The following is a 4,829-nucleotide window of genomic DNA, read 5'->3' as shown; positions in this document are numbered from 1 at the left end:
TAGATACCTCTGTATCTAGACAAATCTAAGACAAGTAATTCGGAACGGAGGGAGTAACATATATGTAGTGCGCCGAGCGTGTGGAGAGTGCAAACCCTAGCGAACAAGCGCTGAGGCTCCCGCTTATATATATACTACTGTAGTATAGACTGAGCTTCGGTGCCTTCACTGCACCTGCTTTTGGCTATATGACATGTGAGCCAGCCACATTTTAGGCCCACCTGTCGTAAAACCCTAGCGAAAATTGCACCAACATGAAAGACGGCTACGTCTCCAACGCAACCAAGGTGAACTGACGAAGGATATCATCTTTGTGCGTAACAAGCAAAGAGCACTGATGGAAGACAACTTGTTTTTCGTCGAAAATCGATCAGCTTCACCAGCCGACGCAACCATGAGGCGCAACCATGAGCATCGATAGGTCATCATGGTGATGCATCATCCATTTGGCATCATGTTTGGGTGAGGCACCTAAGAAGTTCGACAAATCCTCATTGTGGTCTGTTTCTTCTCAGTAATCAAGCTCGAGGAAGGAAGAACCACGTGGCAGAGGACAATGAGGTGGAACAACAATGGCCATCCAATTTTGTGCAGTTCCACTAAAATTGAGGAAGACATGCCCGGGTATGGAGACACGCATCGCTGTTTCCAAAAATATAAAAAAGGTTTAGCAACGACATCTCAATTGTCAATAAGAATTAATGAAAAGTACACCAACAAACAGAAGCATCATAATTATCTTGATGGGAACTAAACCAGGATACCCGAGAAAAAAGCATTTCTTCATTTAACCAGTGATAGTACTACCACCATATGGATAATGACCGCACAACCACCATGTACTTTTTGTCGAAACAACATGTATACCTCCACCGAGGCATAAATCAGGACAACTTTTTGAGTGGCATTTCCTCTATAAGGCTGCCTGTAATGGGAGTATCATAGGTAGTATCATCCATGCCAGCTAAGCAAATTTGATGAGGTGGCCTAGAATTAAATGAAGAAAGAGAGGCTTGAGTATCATATCATGATACCGTATCATATTAAATAATGTGTTACTTTGTGTCATGCATGACAATAAATGTAGTCCTCTATGATACCAACTTATGATACTATGCATTAGGGATGTAGTATCATAGACTAGTATCATATGCATGATACTAGTATATGATACTCCCCATTACAACCAGCCTAATAGTACTAGTAGGTGATGTTGGACCAGCCGACGAACCCTAGCTACTATGCATGGGGAGCTGGGGAGTAGTAGCATAGAAGAAAACCCGCAAGCAGCGACCTGGGGAGTTAGACCAGTACAAGAAGTTATACCTTAGGTGGGTGAGATGTCGTTTAGGCGAGCGGGCGGGATCTGCCCACACGACGGCAGCGAACAAGGGCGCGGAGGATCTTCGTCCGCGCCAGCGCCGGCTCCGAGAGGATGGTGCGCATCGGCTTCCTCCATCTCCGATGGCGACAACGTCAACGCTGCACCTCCTCACCTCCCGCAGCAGACGGGATTCGGCCGGATCTGTGACCACCGGTGAGGAGAGAGATAGAGTGGACACTGTCATCTTGTTTTGATATGGAGAGGGTGAGAGAGAGAGACGCGAGAAACTCTATCAAACAAGAGGCTATAATGGAGTAAAAAAAATCTCTCCATAGCAGTGGTTTTAAATAGAATACGCGCGTTCCCGGAAAAAAGAAACGAAAACTGGCGGACAATTTTTTAAGGGTCTGTCTAGGACACATCTAGATGTGACATAGCTATGTCACATATAAGTTGATGTCCACTCTGTTTGTGGTCTTTTCCTAGTTTTTTTGTTTCTTGTTGCTACATTATATACTTGTGGGAGCTTAGATGTGATATCCTTAAATAACATCTAGATGTGAATTAGACAAACTGATTTTCTAACGTACCAAGAAAGAAAACTCGATCAAAAACACGCCCCCGCTTCCAGGTCGCGAGAGTCGTCACGCACACACACATAGACATAGACATGCATATTCGTGTTTACGTAAAATTCCATTTCCATCTCCATCTCCAATCATATTTGTCCAACTAGCACATTATTTACGTTGTTAATTATATACGCAGCAATATTAACGTACAACATCTCTTGTTTGCGCATGTCCGGACCGCTGCCACGGTCGGTCCTGACCAACCCGAACCCTCTTCATCACCCGCGCGTGCTTCCCGCCCGAAACGGTCAGTGCCGCATTCATACCCGTCCAGAGCGGACGCGACCTCTCACTGGCGCCGGCATTGATTGTGGCACGCCGGCCGAGAGAGTGTCGCCCGCGCCGCTTCCAAGTGCACGCGGCTGCTCCGCGTTCAAAGGTCGCAATAGCCGTCTACAACATGCGCGATCTCTTCCAGTAGTATGTTCTTGGGAGTCCGTGCTACAGCTAGTTGTCCTCCCCCAACTCGTCAATCTCTTCCAGTAGTGCTAGTACTCCATGGCGCGATCCATTGACAAGCAGGCGGGAAAGTTATGGTATACTACTCGGTTTGCGGTGAGTGGCATGCCGAGCGACCGTGTGGGGTTGAGCCGTGGAGGAGGGTGAGACACGAACACGACAGACGTGATTTAAACGTTGGTTTTGCTCGATGGCGCGATCCAACGAAACGCAACGTTGGTTTCTCTCTGTTTCCATTTTTTCTCTAGAAAAACGGAAACTTTTCCACTCCATTTTCATTCCTATTCAAAGGTTGCCCCGTTACAACATTCCATCAAATACAAAGGAAAACTAACACGCATGCTGATGCATCTCAATGATTCACAGATCATAGCCAATATTTACTTCACAACTAAAGAAAAAAGTTGTGAGAGCGTGTACGATAGAAAAACTACTGATGGGGTCACTACGACTTAAACCCTAAACCCTAAACATGATTTAATTTCCTGGCGAGGTAGAACCTGTCGAAGGAATGTGCTAGAGGGAGATTCTTTAGTGAGAATGCCAGCAACAATAGAAGCAGCACCCTTTGTTTCTCCACCTTCGGGTACCTCTTATTCCATAGCACTTTCCATGTCGGGAAGGAAAGACGGCTGGCACCCTCGGATCATACGATGCTTTTGTGCAGTTCCACTAAAATCGACCTGAGCATCCCTGATGGCAAAGATATTGAAGAAGTGTGATTAGAATAATAGTACTGGCACTAGTTCATGAGACATAAACTCATCACAAATAGAAGCCGGTAGAAGTAGAGAAAGATCGACATGGAGATGGAGCTACGGCAGTGGAGCAAGCCGGCTCCAAAAGGAAGATGGACTACATGGGACGTCGGACTGTAGCTAGAAGGGCGGTTGGGACGCGGCATCGGCGCATACCACGGTGACCCCCGATTGGGACGCACCGACTGTGGGTTTTCTCCCTCGCCGATATTGACCGCGTCTACGCAGAACATTGTTCCCTTCCCCCAGCTGCGGGATCAGGCCCGTCATTCTATGCTTGTGAAGAGAGCAACCTAAGCAAGTAGGCTTGTAGCTTAGGCTCCTGCTAGTGTATATATAGTGGTTTTCTTTTTCTCTCCATATCAACCATTTTATATTGCGTACGTGTCATTCAAGAGTGAAATGATGGTTGCTTCTTTCGACTAACTTACTGTGTGATTTGACTGCTCCTTAGTGGCCCCTACACGTACTACCCCTACGTGTATGCAACAGTCACACGTACATATGGACGCAAAAACGCGCGCGACGCCCTAATGCATGCATGTTCGAGCACACGACGGAACACACACGGTCACGCTCAAGTGCTCAACCTACACGTGCATGCACACACATACTCAGTCAGGGTGAGCTAGTGACCGTATGAACACCGGAAATATATATATTGAGCGCAATGAGCGTATTATGAAGTCCACTAACCATATTTTTACAAATATACAGTGACAAACAGTGTATTTATCTCGTTTGAAATTAAGCCATATTAACCGGAGAGGAGGCAGCATGGGCTAGCATTACTTTGTTGTGTCCCGTCAACTTGCCGAACGAGGAGAAGGTTGCAGGGCAGGAGAAGCTTGCGCGCGGTGGCTCACAGGACAAGGAGAAACTTTTGACTAATGCAAGCTCTCCCTCGCTCAGGTGGTGGACGTGCAACAGTTAACTCGGTGTCAGATTGCCAGAAGCATACAGTATACTACTAGTGCTATTATTGTTCAACTTCCCGAACAGCCAAGCGCAAAATTTTACTAGTACTACTACTATAGTCCATAAAGGTACGTACTATACTAGTACTAGGAACCGGATGGAGGAGCGTCTGCACTCTTATTATAATTTTAAAATGTGATAAAGCAATCTTCAACACATTTGGTTCTCTTCGAGGGTTCTCGCATGTGATAATGGATGTTGATTGCATGGAACACTCGCCACAATTCTCGCTTAATTCTGGCTCATATCCTGTTATAAATAGTAGTGCTCAGTAATATTTCCTCTTTTTTTGTTATTCAGTAGGTAAACAGGTCAGCAAACCTTGCGGCGCATCTTCGTGCGAACCATGCTTGCTGCACTTTGAATGTGGCCGAGAGCTGGCTTGATGAAACACCTCGCTTCCTACTTCTTTTTTGCGGGGTACCTCGCTTCCTAGTGACCAGTGTCTTGGTTGATTGTCCTAAGAATGCTTATATATGAATAAAGCTCTCTCATTTACCCGCAAAAAATATTAAGCCATATTAACCAGAAAGGAGGGAGTATGGACTAGCACTACTTTTTGGTGTGTCCCGTCAACTCGCAGAATGAGGAGAAGCTTGCAGGACAAGGTGAAACTCGCTTACGCCTTTTGACTAATGCAACCTACCCTCGGTGGACATGCATCAGTCCATTCGGTGT

The sequence above is a fragment of the Triticum urartu genome, chromosome 2 (genome assembly GCF_003073215.2).
Source record: "Triticum urartu cultivar G1812 chromosome 2, Tu2.1, whole genome shotgun sequence".
NCBI classification, from domain to species: Eukaryota; Viridiplantae; Streptophyta; class Magnoliopsida; order Poales; family Poaceae; genus Triticum; species Triticum urartu.
The sequence above is the reverse complement of the archived record's forward strand: the minus strand, read 5'-3'. Positions refer to the sequence as shown.